Source organism: Castor canadensis, chromosome 2, assembly GCF_047511655.1.
Source record: "Castor canadensis chromosome 2, mCasCan1.hap1v2, whole genome shotgun sequence".
Taxonomy (NCBI): Eukaryota; Metazoa; Chordata; class Mammalia; order Rodentia; family Castoridae; genus Castor; species Castor canadensis.
In genome coordinates this window covers 193,092,872-193,111,739 of record NC_133387.1, presented here as the reverse complement: position 1 = coordinate 193,111,739, position 18,868 = coordinate 193,092,872, and the positions used below count along the sequence as shown (strand labels likewise).

The window sequence follows — 18,868 nt, the reverse complement described above, 5'->3', positions numbered from 1 at the left end:
GTAAATGTATTACATATTGTATGTATTAATTAGCAATATCAGTATCATATCAATATATATTAGTTTATCATTATTATTTCACATTACATTTTTTGAGGTACTGACATAGCTATAGGAAAAATGATCAGCAAGCAATTGAGTACGGAGAACAAGAGATTAGGTGAAAGTTAAAATCTGGACAAAGAGTTCACATCCCTATAAAAAAGAGATATTTAAAGTTGTGGCAATGTATGAAATGAGAGGACATGAGTGGGCAGGAAGAGAAAAGAATATAGATGAGAACAGGTCTTTGGGGAATGTCTACACTTATAAAACCAGGGAAGAGTGAAAAAAATCAGCCCAGTAGACAGGTGAATAATCTGACAAGGAACATGAAAATCTGACTAGTGTAAAATATTAGAAATCAAGGAAGCATTGAGAGAAGAGAAGGACCAGGAGTCAGGAGTGAAAACAGAAGGCAGAGTGCAAAGGGGATAAGCAGTGAACCAGGCAGAGTGTTTACTCTCTTGAGAATCTTGTAAACAAAAAAAAAAAAAGATACCAATAGGGTGACAAGGTGAGGTCCTAGCCAGAAATATGGAGAAGTTTCTAAAAATATTGTGTTAGATGAAAGTCAAAACATTTTTAAGGCAAGTGGGTGGATATATTCCCTTAGTTCAATATAGCAGAAGAGTGAAGACACCTCAAGCTTCCTACAAGTGGCCCCTAAATTGTTGTGGGCACAGTTGAGACTGAAGCCTGTACCAGGTTGAGAGTCCGCGGTAATGCACCAGCACGACCATAAGGAAGCTCTTTCCCCTTCTAGTCCATCAGAAGTTATTCAGCAATGGGAGAAGTTAGTTTGTTTTGCCTATGGGGAAACAGAGGAAAAAGAATCCCTCCCAAAAAATGATGAAAACATGTGGACCACCTGTAGGCTGAGTGACTTGGATGTTCCAATATCTGTTGTGATCATTTGGCTTTACTCAAATTTGTGAGGTCATGGTTAGGGTTTAAGTCCCCACATAACAAGGCATATTTCTTTATTTGAGCAGTCAGTGCATCGCATCTAGGGCTGGTAGTCTTGTAAATTTTCATCACTGAATGAAAATAAAATCAGGAGTGAGAATGTATTGGAATAAATTAAACTAAAATAATCTAAAATGACACTTTCCTTTGTGCAAAAATACAGATGCTCCTCAATTTTCAGTGTGGGTACATACCAAAAAGACTCATAGATAAGGTAAAAATATCACGAGTTGAAAGTACTTTTACTATGCCTAACCTACTCAACATCATAGCCTAGTAACATCACATACGCTTGGGACACTACGACTGGCTAAGAGTTACGGCTTTGTGCAATTGCTCAGTGTCACAGGGATGTATCCTACCATGGTGGGCGTTGCTACCATGGGAAAGATCAAAACTCAAAATTTGAGGAACAGTTGCTATTGAGTACATACTGTTTTCACACCATCATAAAGTTGAAAAATCATAACTTGAATCACCATTAAGTCAGGGACTATCTGTTCTTCTTATTGAAGCTATGCTTAATAAGAGAGGTTTGTGAAATATGGATGTCAGAATCCTAGCAATAGTCATTGAGAATATAATGCAATATACTTCCTCTTTTTATTAGCATATATCAATTGCACAGAGGTTTCATTGTGATATTTCCATACATACATATGATGTACTTTGATCAAATTCACCCCTCTGCTACAATTTCTTATGCCCTTCACCCCCTTTTTAAACAAATCCAGTATTTTGTGATGAGAATGATAGCCATTATTACTTATAGATCCCCATGATGCTTCCAGCTCTTTACATACCTTGTGCTGTTTAATTATTTAATTTAGAAATTGCATAAAATTAGACCTTCTAAATTTACTTTACAGATGAGGAAAAAATTTCACAAGGGCTAAGTGACTTCCCAAGGTCACATGATTAATAAGTGACAGGTCAGGATTACATTCAAATATCCCTCATATGTGAGTGTCAGAGATTCTCCACCAGTCTACACTACCTACCACTGATGTCAGATATCACCCTTCACAACCCATGTACCAACTGACTCTTTGATGTCAGTCCTCCAGCAGTAAACCAAGTATTATTTGGCAGTTTTCTGCCTCTGCAGGACCATCTGCATCACTGAGCTGTGACCATATTTTATGTGTCCCAGAAAGGTAGATTGTATAATTGAAATTAAGATACAAAACTATTTTGGTCTTGGAGCAGCATCAGATATGAAAGCAAATATGGTTGGCAATCCCTGACACCCTGGGGAGGCTCCTGATCAGCAGAGTGATCTCACCCAAATGATGATACTTGAAAGCCAAGACTGTGGAACTGGATATGTAAGCGGATTTTTTCAAATGAGAAGCAACAGAGCTGCCTAGAAGTTTAGGCAAGCCATTTTTCCCTACAAAGCTTAGAGAGGGGAGAGATGATAAGTTTTCTATCCTGCCTTCTGCTGGCAAGTGTCAAGCACGCTGAGCAGTCCAGCGTTCTGCAGTGTGTGGCCCAGAGGATTAATATGGACAGGCATGGGTAGGTGGATAGGATTTTATTCCCTCTGTGAAGTCTTACTAATCCATTTCTCCCATGCTTGGTTACTGCAAATCCTAAGGTTTTATCATTTCCATTTGAAATCTGCACAAATTACACTGAAGTTTGCTCCCCAGATATGTTTGGTTCTTCTTGCCAAAATGAATTCCATATAGCACAATAGGTACTTAAGGGAAACAGAAATATGAGATCCCTCTCATGCCTGAATAAGCTTCAAGACATTCATGATTACCTAGTCCTTTCCTCTGCTCCTTAAAAGTGAAGAAATGTGGCTTGTTTGTCTTCACGATGTTGTGAAGATAAGAGCAACCTGGTTCACATGGAGAGTGGGGAATTGCAAAGTTCTTGCTTAAATTCAGACCAGGAATGGATAAACTTCTCTGATTCACAGAGAAAGTATAGAATTTCTTGGGTATCTGGCCAGGTGAGGACAAAGGAGAGGGATGGAGCAGATAAAAAATGAACCAGGCTATGACTGTATTTGTCCTATTGTCAGTATAATACAGGATATCAGTGATATTTTCCAGTACTCCATGAGCCAAGAAATGCCTGCAAAAGACCATGACCTTCAAACAGACCACTACCTCTTTAGAAGAGCCAGAAACATTTACCACTTAGCTGAACAAGATGAAGTTCTATCAATCTACTTTCTTATCACTGTGGTACACTAATCTTTGATGTAAAAAAAATCCATAAGCCTATATTGATAGAAACAAGTGATTTTTTGAATAAGTAAATAAGAGACAAAGCTTCCATAAAAATATATTCCACACTATGAAGCTATTCTGCCCAGAACTCCTCACTCCTTCAGCATGGGCTATACAGTGACTTTCTTCTAAAGAGTATAGTATGGGAAGAAAGAAAAATCAATGACTATTTAGGAGAGAAACCTGACATAGACTATCCCAACCACATGGTCAAAGTCAACATCAACAGCAATAAATTATGTTGACAGCATGTACTTTTGATATAATGTGATGAAAGTGACACTTTACATTAGTAAAAAAGCTATAATAGTGTAGTTATGAGAGAAATATCCTACATCACACCTGACCAGTGTAGTCCTTAAAACTGTCAAGTTTATCAAAAACAAAGAAAGTTGGAGTATGGTCTGAATATTCAGGTAGCACCCTAAAATTCATAATATTGATATCTTTTTTCTCAAGGTGATAGCATTAGGAGACGGGGGCTTTTTGAAGTGACTAGGTCTTAAGAGTGAAACCTTTATGAATGGGATTTAAATTAGGCCGGAGAGCAGCTCCTTGCCCCTTCCACCATTAGAAGACAAGAGAAAGGTGCTGTTGATGAGGAGGAGGTACTAGCCAGACACTGAATCTGCCATGCCTTGAGAACCTCAAGAACAGTGAGAAATAAATTACCATTGTTCATATGTCACTCAGTGCTACAGTTTGCATCTGCACTGCTCATGTGTTAAAGGCTTGGTCCCTTGCCCATAGTGGTATCAGGAGGTAGTGGAAGCTTAAAGAGGTGGGGCCTATTAGGAGGTCTTAGGTCATTGGGTGCTTGCCCTTGAAGGGAATTGTGGGACCCTGGTCTCTTCCTCTCTCTCCCACCAGACCATAAAGCAAACAGTTTGCAAGCTCCACACATGCCTCACCCCAGGCCTAAAAGCAAGGGGACCAACTGACCATGGGCTGAAATCTCCAAAATTGTGAGATAAAATAAGCCTCTCCTCCTTTTAATTTGATTATCCAAGGAATTTTTTCATAGTAATGTAAGGCTGACTAACATACTCCATTTATAGTATTTTGTTACAGCATCCCAATCAGACTAAGGTAGTCTGAGAAATTCTCACAACCAATATGAGGCTAATGAGACATGACAACTGAGAGTAATGTAGACTCTTGGATGGAATCCTGGAACAGAAAAAGGATGTGAGGTGAAAACTAAGGAAGTCTGAATAAAATATAGACACTAATAGTAACTGATAATAGTTGTAATTAATAACTAATATTAGTCAATAGTATGCATTTGATAGCATTGATATTTGTACATAATTATAACAAATTCACCATGTTAAGTTAAATAATAAATGAAGTCAGATAGAAGGTATATGGAAACTATATTATCTTTATAAATTTTCTCTAAATGAAACCTAAAAACTGTTCTAAAATGTGAAGGCTATTTTAAAAATGGATGCATACATAATAAAAAATATCATGTTTTTAAAATCCAAAGGCAGAGAGTTGCAATGAAAAAGTCTATTGTATGACCCGTTACTGGTTCTGTGTCAAGGGCTTGCCCCTTTCCCAGCCTCAGTACTCATGTCTGTGAAAGGCAGTGTGGTGTCATGGTTAAAAAGCATAGGCTTTGGGGTCAGACAGTCCTGCATTTGCATTACAGCACTGAATTTTATATGTTAAATGACCTTCAACTTTAGACTCATCATCTAGAAACAAGGCCTATCCCATAGTGTCAACATGAGGACTAAACAAGAGAGAGTTTGGAGGCATTTAGATAAATAGAAAGCAGTAAAAAGTGTGAGGAATGAGTCACCAGGAGGACGTAGGGCCTCTGCAGGAATAAAAAGCCCTGTGAGCACTATTTGAATGGACAAAGCTATGTCAGACATTGTCACAGGGTGATGTGTTCTCAGAGTCAAGTCACAGGGCAGCAAAGACAAGACTACACACAGAGCTTGGGAAATGAGGACACCTTCCCTTGATGCAATGGATCTGATAACATCCCCCCTAAAGAAGAGGACCTAAGGAAACGAAGCAGAGCTGCTTATCTGGACCTGTAGATGAAGAGGGACAGGATAGAGCTCTGTCTTGGACAATTTATGAAGAAATCAACTGACAGTCTTCTTTATTTGAGCAGGTTAATGGAGCACATTTTGTCAGTGGATATTAAAATCTTCATTCCTTTAGAAAAATCACATTCCTTTAGAAGGTGCATTGCTGCACCTTCCTCTCTGTGACCACTTGCCTCCTATAAAATTATAGCTTTTGGAGAAGAATAAAATGGTTTCCAGGATTCATAGGGGTTGAGACTTCAGCACTTGTCAAAGAATACCCTAAAAGTGGGCATTGGTCTTTGTCCTCTCATTCCGCTTGGTGAGGCAAAACTTCCAGGAGCTATCCTATATCCCTACTGCCAGAGATGCAAAATGCAGGCTGAATCCTTTGAATCTGACCTAATCCTATGTAAAAAGTTATCTTCATTCTTTTCGGCTATTATGTGACCCTTAAAAAGCACATTTAGAACCATTTCAGGAGCACTAAGTTAGCACAGGAGAATGTACAACCTTTTTCAGTCTTTGTCTAACATCACGTTAGGGTAAGGAAAACCCAAGGCAACCATAACTCCTCCCATACCAAAAACTGACAAGAGTAGAGAATGGCTCTGGAGTCAGAGAACCAGGAGGTAAAATCCTGGCCCTGTTGCTTGCTAGCAGGGTAGACCTTCAAAGAGTTTGTTTAATTCTATGAGCCTCACTTTCCTTATCTCCAGAAGGGCAATCCGTTGTTTTTAAGACTCAAGCTAGAGGATGAATGCAAAGTGCCTAGCATTGCACTAATACATAGTCGGCATTCAATAAACAGCAAGTTTATTACAATAGGGGCTTCTAGTGAAATAGAGGTAGTCCCAGAAGTCCTGGGGAATTTGCTCAATGTGGTAGGAAAAACAAGGTACAGAAATGGGCCTAATTAATTTGAAATTAGTTGAGAAAAAATTCACTGTCAATGAGATTGGGAATCATTCCAGTTGGTTGCTTATTTGGATTTGTTCCAAGTTTAGTCATCTTCATTTTAATTTACAAAATGAGATGTGAGGCTGCTCCTGAGAAGAAAGGAGCAAATGAGGGAAGTTTGGCCAATTCCCACCACTTCCATCCATGACCCAAAAAGCCAACACCCAACCAGTAGCTGTCCACCTCCCAGAAGCCTCCTATACAGCCTTTTATCCCAGAAACAGAGTCTCTTTGTGTATATTGTCATGGAGGAGAGCCATGGTGCCAGAGAGGATTACAAACCATCCCAGCCACAGGTGAAACAAAGACCTGCCACCCCATCCTGTGTACTCTCCCCACACACCCCCACTCCTGGGCTAATTCAGGAGACAAGTGAATGCTGAAAGCTAAAGAATTTAGAACTGATTGATAACAACTTCAGTCCCCTGAGGCTTACTTGTTCCTTTTTTAAAAAATTTGTTCTACTTACCAGCTGCTTCTGTTCACAAAAGGCCAGGAAACATTAGCACCATATGTCTTCTGGTTATCTGATGTCTAATGAAAAATGTAGTTAAAGGATTCATCAAATTCTAATAGAAAGGCAAGCAAGGGAATCAGCAAAGTTTCCTTCAGACACATCAAGGCTTCACTTCCTCTGGGTAAGCAAAGCTGTGGCTTGTGGCCCTAGGTTCTCCTAGCTGTTCACTCTCCCTTATTGCTTTGCATCTGGAGTGTATTGAGTAGATAGATACCAAATCTAAGGGAGAAGTGAATATAAGGGAAAAATTGTCCTGAGCCATGCAATTAATACAAATGCAGAGGGTTGACGTTAATCTGAAATTAGAGTTCCTCTCTTAAATTCTAGAAATATGTTTGCTTGCAATGTATGGCCATATTTTGGTAAAGATTTAAAATGTATATTTATGACTTGTGAGACATGAATTTGTATTCTTTGCTTCCAGTTAACAAAGCAGTGATAACTATTCTCATCTGCCACTTGCCACAGATGACCATAAACCCCATTCCTCTCAGAAAAGGCTCAAATTGACTGGCTATTTACAGAAAATGAAACTATGCCCCTTGATTGAAAAATAATACTTAGTAATCTTAAGGGTTTGCTAGAGGAAAAAATACTTAATACTCTCCCAGCACTTTGTCCATATCTTGGCAAATTATAGAACTATAGTTAATTGGCTTCTTATTTGGTTGTTTTCCCAATAAAACTAGAAATTCCTTTAAAGAAGGGACTGCACTTTTGTATATATTTCTAGCACCAGTGCTTGGTGCTGTGGTATACAGAGGCATGTAGCATTGGGATAGAGAGAGATCTGAGGCTGGTTAAGTAGCTGTTGCAATAATCAATGTTAGTGGTTTCTGTTTTAGTCAAGACAAGTTATAAAAGGATTAAAGAAGACCTTGTCCAGAACTGCCTACAGAGAGCAGTGGATGTCACAAGAATGATCAAACTGGAGACCTAATCAATTATTTCATACCATGAATGAACATAGTAGCACCTTGTCCTGTATTGCCTAAAACCTCCATTATATGCCTTGCTCCAGACAGTATTTTCAGCTACAAACAGTACTTACAGAAGTCCACTGTGAAAATGTATCTAGAGATATCTCTCTCTTTAGCATCTTTCATTCTACATTTTCCTCAGCAACAGTCACAACACAGACTCTCTCTGTATGTAGGAAACATCAAGCAACCCAGGTCCTGGGCACTTCCCTGTCCCAACATACTACCTTAATGCAAGAGAAAGACAAGGTCAATCCCACTTCCCTAGGTCCCAATAGCAAAGACAATCTCATCTCTTCCCTTTCCAATTCCCACTGGCTGCTAGCCTGACAGCCCCACTGTGGTGTTTTATAAATTCAGCCCTCAGCACAGACACGCTGACTGGGAGTAGGCAGCATACACAGCAGAGATCTGGCCTGAGTTAAATGCTTTTCCACTGCTTCTGAAAGTGTGACATCTCATCTGATGTGAGTTAACTCCAACTGCACAGACTCCCCTGGTACAAGGAGCATGTCTACGTTTTTCAACCAACCTATTATCTCTGAGTCCCTGACAGAGCTTCTTTGTGCCTGACTTGTTCCAGCTCCATCAGGAAAATTCACTGTTTCATGCAACCATGCAAATGGTGTATCTGGAAATCTATGTGTCTCCTTTTGCAGCTGTGTTTTCTAATAGCAAATGCAGAGATCATAGGTTTGGGGTTTTGCCCCAATTTTAAAATAATTTGCAGGAGAGCATGAAAACTAGTATAAATGACATTTTATCCAATTAAGCAATACCTAACCTAGAAGCCAAAACAATTACAGGTTAGCTAGAAAGGCATCCAGGTGGGCTTAGCTAAAAATTCCTCTTCATCAGAAGATGACAAGGAGGAGGGAACCAGGAGTGATTGCCATGTCTGTTGACTCAGCTGTCCTGAATGGAAGATGATATTTATTAAGGATTTTAATATTCCACACTCAGGATGTTGTGAAAGCTATAGGAATGGTTTTCTTGAAACTAAAATATGCAAGGGAAATTTCAATTCTATGCACACATTATGACAGAAAATTCTTCATTTTTTAAAAAAACTTTCAGCTTCTATTTTTGAAACATGCTCCTAGAAACAGGAAAATACCATCTATTGCTTTCCCAGTTTTAGCCTGTTTCATTTGGCAGACTGTGACTTCTTCCCTCCTGGTATGTGCTCGTTCAGTGAAGGTGGTGGTGGGGCTGTTCACCAGTGTGTTCCAAGGTTCTTCCTGAAGGAGGTCAGTACAGAGCATGGGAGAGTAGTTGACACGTCTCAGATGACAAGGCAGTTATCATGTTTGGTTCCTTTCTCTTAAGGAGGAGAAGACCTTGGAAAATAACAGTTTCTCTCTGACTGAGGAATACATTCTAGACACTCAGAGACAGTTGTATCTAGACAACTGTAATAGACAACAAAGAAGGAAGCCCAGTTTTAGTACTGAAAGAAATAGCGTTTCACTCTTCAAAATTAGAAACAGCTAAAGAACCTTTAGATAAACAGTGACAGAGGAGAATGAATAGAGAACCTCATCTATATGACAAACTGACAGGGAAATGGATGCCAAAAATAATTAATTGGCAGTTAGCCCTAAGTAAGAGAGCATTAGATCCTCCTCCCCTCCTACCTCCTTTTCTCCCAGAATCTTTTCTTTCTTCCGATCTCTTCCCCCTTCCCTCTCTTCGCCTTCATTTAAGGTAACTGGAAAACCATGCACAAGGAGAATAATGAGCTCTCTGGTGATACATTATACAATGACTTTAAAATGGAAAAACACTAAATCCATAGCTTTTGAAGGGTATGTGGCAGGAGCAAGAGAAACTCCTTGACCTGGGTAAATGTGACCACTAAATTATCCAAACACCCTTTTTTGCAGGTTGTCCCACACCCTCTCCCCGCCCCCAGCCAATCTGTAAGAGGGGTTCCTAGTAGTCAAAGGACCACACTATGTCCTAGCTGTTTTTCCACATTCTCTATTACCCACTTCAGTTATTGGTCACCACCTGGAACTCCAGGGCCAAAAACCTATTCCAAGATTTGGTTTCCTTTCTGGATATTGCCTCCTTTGAGTGAATAACTTCACCATCTAGCCTCCAATAAATGATTCTGTCTCACATAGAAAAATTCCACCAACCAGGGTCCTGCAAACAACAATTACACTTAGGGGCTATTTCCATTCTAGAAGTTAATTTTCAGCAGTTAATTCTTCCTGTAGTCTAAGCTACTTAAGACTGACTTTACAGAAGAACTTCATCAAGATGGTCTGGAGTGGGATTTGAAACTGCACATCAGTGTGCAGTGCTGAATGTGCTCCCAGGAGAAATATTAAACCAAGAGAAAGGGGGCACACACACACACACACACACACACACACACACACACCTGTGCTTTCATACTCACTGCAGCACTATTTACAGTTGCAAAGATATAGAAAAAGCCTAAGTGTCCATCAACAGACACACAGACATATGCAAGGGAATATTAGAATTCTAAATATTCTGAAAAAAATGAGATATTGCCATTTGCCAAAATATGGATGAGCCTGGAAGACATTATGCTAAGTGAAATAAACCACACAAGGAAAAATATTCTATCTCCCTAATATGCAGAATTTTTTTAAAAAATCAAATACACAGAGTTAGAGAACAAATCTGTGGTTTCCCAAGACAGGGACAGGGTGAATATCGAGATGTAGGTCAGAAGAGTCAGAGTAGCAAATATGTGGATAAACGAGTCTAGAGATCTGATCCAGAACAGGACTAGACTAATAAAATTGGATTATCTGTAGACTTCATGCTAAGTGAGAATTTTAACTGCTCTTGTCACAGAATAAAATGGACAATTATATGAGATGATATATATTTTAATTTGCTTCATGATTGTAAGCTTTTGCTGTCTGTGTATATCCTATAACATTATGCTGTTTATCTTAAATGTACACAATAAAATTTACTTACAATTATCTATGAAATAAACATACATTTCCATATGGCATCACCTTATGTTTGTGATATTTCCGATGGGACCTCTCTCTCCTTCAACAGACCAGTGGGCCAAGATATCCAACCTTCTCACTGCCAAGAGAAAAAGACACACAAACTGCCCAGTTGAGCAGACGCCAACTCCAGCATCACGAGGTATGGGGATGGTACATGTTTAAAACTAGGCAAAAACTAGCAGGCAAAGAAGAAGGTAATCTCCTAATTCTAAGGCCATAAAATAGATCAGACCCACCAATTGTTGGAAGCCAGGGCTTTACAACTAATCAATAATCCCTTGATTTCAAACATCAGTACCAAAAAGAAAAGGAAAAAACATACTGCCTACTTTTAAGGCTATGATTATGTGATTAGGTTATCTAGGATTGCTATGGCTACCTAATTATGTTTGAGCAATGTGCCTTAAAAATATGATATTGCAGCACTATGCACAATAGTCAGGCTATGGAAATAGCCCAGATGCTCTACAACTGATGAATGGATTAGTAAAATGTAATTATATATACATATATATATATATATATATATATACATACACATATATATACATATATATGCACATATATATATGGAATATATGGAATGAGATACTATGTGTTTGAAGGTAGATGGATGGAACTGCAGATCATCACGTTAAGCAAAGTAAACCATAAAAACAAAGTAAACCATAAAGAACAAAGGTCGTATGCTTTTTCAAATATGTGGAAGACAGATCCAAAAGATAAAAGTATACAACAATAAAAACATGATCATATATACATACACACACATATGTACATATATATGTTTGCAATAGTGGGAGTATCTTAGGGGACTGGAGGAGGCAAAAGAGGAAAAGAGAATGATGAAGTGAATAATATTGAAACACATTGCATCCGTGTGGAAAGAAGGAAGAAGGAAACACATTGAAAACTGTTGAATAACTAGGGGCAGAGGAAAATATAAGGAAGAGTAATAAAGGGGGTTAAGCTGATTAAAGTACAATATATTCACAGGTGATATACCATGCCAAAACCCTAGGAACAACAAATATGTACTTTAAAATATGAAGGATGGGAATGTAAAAGAGGTCCTATTCAGGAGGAAAAGTGAATGGAGAAGGCAAAAGAGGGCAAATATGGTGAATGTACTTTATACACATGTATGAAAATAGAGCATTGAACTCTGTTGAAATAATTTCAAGTAGGGGGAGAAAAATGAGGAAGAAAGATGGCTAGAATGAACCCAACCAACGTCCATTATAAGCATATATGGAAATGTCACAATGAACCCTCCTGTACAACTAATATATGCTAGTAAAAATGTTTTAAAATGCAAAAAAAGTTTTAAAAAAAAGAAAATATGACAGTTGGAAAGGACCCTGGAATGCATCTTTTTAAAGTAACAGTTTTATTGAATTCACTGAATATAATTTTTAATTCTAATATATACATATAGTTTTACACCAATCACCACAATTTAATTTGAGAAAATTTTTATCACCAGAAAATGAAACCCTATACTCACAAGTGTTCAGTCCTTATTCTCTCCCCTCTTCAGTCCATAGAAACTACTAATCTGCCTCTATGGATTTACATCTTCTGAACATATGTAATTTTATAGTGTATGGCCTTTTATGACTGGCTTATTTCACATAGCATATAAGATTTTCAGGGTTCACCCATATATACGGTGTATCAATACCGGCCTTACTTTTAAAGATGAGTGTTTCATTAAATGGCCATGCTTCATTTTGTTTATCTATTCATTTGGTTATTTCTGTTATTTTTTATTATAAGGCATAATGCAGCCAAAATCACCTGTATACAAGTTTTTGTATGGATAAGTTTTTTGGTTCTATGGGAAAATATTTAGAAATAGATTTTCTGGTTTACTTTGGTAACTCTAACTTTATGAGAGGCTGCAAGGTGTTTGTCAAAGCAGCTACACTGTCCCATCAACAATGTCTGAAGGTTCCAATTTCTCCACCTTCTCACCAATAATTTTTAGAATATTCTACAATTTTCAGTATAAAAGGTTTACATTTCTTTCATTAATTTTTTCCCAACCATTTTGTTCTTTCTCATTCAAGTGGAGCGATTTTCTTAATATCTTAATTACTTTTCTAAATTTTATTTTGGTTTGTTCTCACTAGCATGTAGAAAAATAATTCTTGGTGTTTGAATATTTAATATTGTACCCTGCAACCTTGTGGACTCATTTATTAGTTCTCCAGTATAAATCTGTAATTTGGGCTGTAAATTTCCCTCTACATACTGCTTTTCCTGCATTTGGGTAATTTTGGTATGGACTGACTTTCTAACCATCATACTTATTCTTCTCTTACTCTAGTCATTTTTTTGGTTAAAGCTTATCATACCCTATCTCACTATAGCTACTTTAGCCCCCTTTAGGGAATTGTGTGGATCTTTTGCCATCTTTTACTTTCAATTTATTTGATCTTTACATCTAAATTGTGCCACTAATAGAGAGAATATAATTGATTATATTTTTTATTCATTCTTTGAACATCTAGCTTTTGATTGGCAGGTTTAGTCCATTTACATTTAATGTAATAGCTGATAAAGCAAGATTAATAGATTTCATTTTTCTGCTTTCTATATGTCTGGTATCTTTACTTCTATTACTGTTTCTATTGTGTTTCATAGATATTTTCTAATGTACCATTTGAATTTCTTATTGTTTCTTTTTCTTTATATTTTTTGTGTTATGTTAATGGCTACCTGAGGGTATTAAAAATAACATCTTAACTTACAACTTTCTAATTCAAGAAACAGAAACTTGATTTCAATTATACAACAACATTCTTCCAGTTTAGCTCTGATTCTGCTTCCTTTGTGATAATACTGACATATAAATGAAAACTGTATATTTTATCATTCCAGCAACACAATTTTATAGCTATTATTTTATGAAGTTCTCTTTTAATTCAGAAAGCATTAAAAGAGCTATTAAATTTATGCATTTATACTGTCTTTTATATTTATCTATGTAGTTACTGTGCCAATACTGCATATTGTCTCACAAATTCATGTTACCATCTCTTGTCCATTCTTTTCAGGCTGACATACATCTTTTAGCATTTCTTTTATGGAATATGTGAAAGCAACAATTCAATGAGTTATTATTTATCTGGAATGCCTTAAGTTTTTTATTTTTGAATCATAATTTTTTTCTGGGTAGAAAAACCTTGGTTGACAGTGTTTTTCAGCACATGGAATGTGTCTTCTCTCCACTTTCTGGTGATCTGTCTTCTAATTAGGAAAGTAAGCTGAAACTGAGATCTCTTCACAATGATGGGTCATTTTTCCCTTGTCACTTTCAAGATTCTCTCTTATGTTTGGCTTTCAACTATGAAGTTTGACTATTTGTCTACATATAGATAACTTTGAGTTCTGCATGGTGTCAAGTTTCTCAAATACACAGATTAAGGTTTTCCTCAAATCTGGGGGGATTTTAGTCATTATTTCTTCAAATATTCTTTATACTCTATTTCTTCTGTCCTGTCTTTCTGGGGCCCCTGTTATGCATATGTTGATATGCTCAGTGTTTTCACATAGTCCTCTGTTGTTCTACTCATTTTTCTTCACTCTTTTTTTTTCTTTTTGTTCCTCAAAATGCTTAATTTCTATCAACCTATTTTCAAATTCCTAACTCTTTCTTCTCACCACTCAAATGTGCTGTTGAGCCCTTTCAGTGAATTTTACATAGCAGTTATTACACTCTTCAACTCTTGAATCTCTATTTGGTGTTTTAAAAAATGATTTCTATCCCTTTACTGATATTCTCTATTTGATAAGACATATTTTGCCTTAATATTTTATTTTTTAGGAATAATTTCTTTAGCTCTTTGAACATATCTAAATGGCAGATTTAAAATATGTGCAGTAGTCCCATGTCTTTTCAGCGATAGTTTCTGCTGGTATTTTCCTATGGATGGGCCAGTCTTTCTTTTCTGATGACCTCTTAATTTTCATTAAAAACTAGATATTTAAAATAATACTATGCAGCATCTCTGGACGTTTTTAAACTACTCCCATGCACATTTTATTATTTTTTAAAATCAGTTTTGCAAGATCATTCTATGAACTTAATATTCGTTGTTTTGTGTGGTCACTGAAGTCTCTTCTTAATTAACTTTGAGATCAGTTAATGATTGAATAGTTTTCACTAAGTGACTTAGACTAAAATAATTGCCCTAGCCTTTGCTAAGAGACTTGGTGGGTGTGTTGGGGCATGCTTTCAGTGCTCAAGTAGGCAACTTACAATTTGTCTTGGTCTTCACTTCCTGATTACACAGAGCAAGATGCAAGATTAGAGCTTTTTCATGTCTTTCCTAGGCATGTACACATCTGCGAACATGTCTGTTGACATCTACATTCCCAGGACATGTTACTCGGCTTTTCATCATGGTAGAAAATACCTGAAAGAAAACTGCAAATGAAGAAAGATTTATTTTTGCTCATGTTTTCAGAGGTTTTAGTCCACAGTAACTTGAATCCATGGCTTCTAGGCCTGCGTGTGGCGAAACAGAATATCATGTCATGGAACATATGGTACAGCAAAGTGGATCAGCTCATGGTAGAAAGCAGATAGAGACAGAGAAGAACAAGCAGCCAGGGACAAGATATGCTCTTTAAAATCATGCCCCTGGTGACCTACTTCCTCCAGGTAGGCCTTACCTCCTAAAGTTTCCACCAGCTCCCAATAATGCCATCAATTTATGAATCCATCAATGGATCAATCCACAAATTAGGTCAAAACCTCATGATCAAATCCCTTCCCAAAAGCCCATCATCAAGCAGCCAAACTTCTAACACATGAGCTTTTGAGGGGAGACTTTGTATCCAAACTACATACAGGAATACCTTGAAGCTTTACAGAGCCTCATGCAGAAATCTCATTCCCAACTTTTCCTTTTAAGTTTTGTGTTCTGTTTCTTCTAACTCCAACTGGTTACCACCTTGGGCCGTGTTAGACAATTACCACCAGTTATTTTTGGCAAATGCTCACAGAGCGTGAGTTATTAACCAGATCAAATGAAAGCAAACCCTGGGAATAGAACATTTTTCTTATTTTAATGAGCTGCCAGACAGGTAAAATAGCATCAGACTTCTTGGTATTGGACAGTTAAAGGCTCATTCCACCCCCACTGGTAGCATAATAATTGAGAGGGTGTTGGCTGTTAAAGCTACAGAAAATCAAGGGAAAGGGAGATGTTACTGGAGCAACTTTAAACTCACAAAGCTTACTGTTGTTACTACAATCTAGCTGATGTTCTTGAATGAATATTTCTCAGAATGTCTCATTCCTTTAATTTTCAGAAATAATGATTTTGACTTTTCCCAGTGTTGTCATGGCTTCTTGAGAGTAGTAAATTTTCAAAAGCCCTTATTCCACCATTTCAGAGTGTTTTTCCATCTGAAATATGTCTTTATCTTATTCTATATTTTTACAGCCTTCAAAATATCTCTGTATGCCATATTCATAATTTTACATATATTTAAATAAATGTCACTTATAGCAAACATATGCTATTATGGAAATTGCTTTTCTCACTTGTTAATAGGGTATAGATCTTTCCATATCAGTAACTGTACCATCATTTTAAATGGCTTCATTCCACTTAAGACATATTTCCATATTTTTTAAAGGTTATGTTATATTTGATGCTTAATGCATATATCTAAATTGTTAAGCATAACCACAAAATGAGCACTCATGAACTCAACACTTAACTTAAAATTATTAAAACTTTCTTCAAAACATTTAAATCAGGCTGAATATATGAGATATACTTTGTGGATAGAAAAACTCAACCATCTGAAGATGTCAATTCTACTCAAATTAATCTGAAGTGCAATGCTATAAGATTAAGAATCAATAATATTCTATAACCTCAACATGGCTGTTGAGGAAATGAACAAGCTGATTCCGAAATTGACATGAAAGAGCAAAAGCTAAGAGTAACTGAGAAAGTTTTTTACGCTATCTATAAAAATTAATAATAAAGTATAATAATTAATATGATTTACTGAATGAGACACCAAACATAACAGAAAGATTGACAAAAATGATTTATTTAAAATGAATAATAAGCAAGAATCAAAATGAAGATGACAGAAGAAGATAACCAAATGGGGTTCCTAGTGGTCACCTTCTTTACAAAGAAGAACCAGAATAAGAAATAGCTCCATTTTTAAGGCATTGGAAACCTTGTTAGACATGGCACAGTGGACTAGAGAGTGGAACTAAGCATACTACAGACTACAACCCTAGCTCCCCAGCCAGGGGGTACTACCCAACATGTATACAGGTGAATCCCAGGGAGCTCCTTTTCTGTGGACACTAGCAGCCTCAGTAAACATGCCAGCAACCTTAACAACAGAAAAATATGGTTGGAGACAAGTTGGAAGCTCCAGAGAAAGAAATTGACTTCTCTCTCCACACCCCTACCAAATCTCAAGCTGTTTTGCATAGGTGAAATATTGGGGGTGGAGCTATGCTTCTGTCAATACTGCTACCTAACCAAGGTACTCAGGCAAGCTGGCACCTTAATCTGCCTATGCTGTGTAATCATCCAAAGCTGCCTATGTAATTGGCCTGAGCCTCTGCTTTAATCAGACCTGCTGGGCTTGAGGTTGTGCCACCACTGCTGAGGAAATATCCATTGTGCTCTGTGTTTCCAGTGTAGCCATTTCCAGTGCTGGAATGGCCATTCAGTGGATGCTCCACCCACTTGCTATGTGTCCCACACTCACCTGGACCACTAGAGGACCCCCTTCCCCACATGGTTCCTGGGGAAACAAGGGCTCCCTGAGCATGAAATCACACACATCATGCTCAAACTCATTGATTACAGTTGAGAAGATATAGGGAGACTGTACTATGGTACTGTGGCTAGAACCAAAGCCAAAACAGTTTACCAAATTGCCACCTCAAGAAAGGCAATGAATATCTTTCAATGAAATAATACCAAAAATTTTCTCTCTTCTTGGGAAAGACATGGACATCCAGATATAAGAACACTACAAGTCCCTAAAAAATATGACACCATATAATTCTCAAACTGTCAAAAGTACAATATAAAGACAGAGTTCTAAAAACTGCAAAAAAAAAAAAATCACTGAGTCACATTTAAAGGTAACCATATTAGACTAACAGCAGAACTCTCAGCAGAAACCTTACAGATCATGAAGGAATGGAGTGACATGTTCTAAGTCTTGAGGTAAAATAACTATCCATCAAGAATAATGTGCCCAGCAAGGCTGTTCTTCAGAAATGAAGGAGAAGTAAAGACTTTCCAAGAAAGGCAATAATAAATAAATAGGTGTTTAAGTGACTACTACCCCCAGAAACAAAAGAAAGATAACATTATCAAAACATGTGAATGTATACAATCTTTCTTAAGAGCACATATGCAAAACAGAATTAGAAAAGGAGCAAATGTGGAGAAGCAAATGTTATAAATACAGTTAATCACCAAACCACAAAGATCAATAAGAGAGGGCAAAGAGCACAAAAGATATTCAAAAGAATTAGAAGAAAATCAACAAAATGGCAAGAATAAGTCTTTAACTATTATTAATAACCTTGAATGGACGTGAACTAAATTCTCCAATTAAAAGGTACAAATAATTCTGAATAGATAGTATTAAAAAAGTTCTCAAGACCCTACACTATGCTACCAACAAGAAACTCACTTCATCAGTAAAGACACACACACACAAAACTTTAAAGTGAAAAAATGAAAAATTATATTCTGTTCTAAAAGAATCCAAAAGCAAGCAGGAGTGGCTATACTTCCATCTTACAAAATAGACTTTAAGACATTTCCTCAGGGCATGCACATGGTGGTGTTTGTGTGGGGAGAACAAATGAGCTCTGGTATATCTTGCTCTTCTTATAAAGATACTAAGTATTTTTAATCAAGGCCCCATATGTGTCCTTAATTACTACTTTAAAGGCTCTATCTCCACACACACAATCATTCAGATTTCAGGGAGATACAACATTCAGACCACAGCAGTGACTAGTTCCATTGATTTCACCTACACTTGTGTATTCCTATCAACTTATAAGCCAAGGAATCCTGATTTA

At 37.1% G+C, this 18,868-nt stretch overlaps 1 long non-coding RNA gene across 1 annotated transcript in view; it reads right to left on the bottom strand.

The window, feature by feature from the left end:
• Nucleotides 1-5,784: 5,784 nt before the first annotated feature.
• The window catches only part of LOC141420906 (uncharacterized), a 64,482-nt gene continuing 51,398 nt past the window's right edge, over nucleotides 5,785-18,868 (bottom strand). Inside the window, exons 3-5 of the long non-coding RNA XR_012445627.1 lie at nucleotides 15,035-15,202; nucleotides 10,768-10,843; nucleotides 5,785-6,796 (exon numbers count right to left, since the gene is read on the bottom strand). This is a non-coding gene — a long non-coding RNA (uncharacterized lncRNA). The remainder of the gene's footprint in view (nucleotides 6,797-10,767; nucleotides 10,844-15,034; nucleotides 15,203-18,868) is intronic.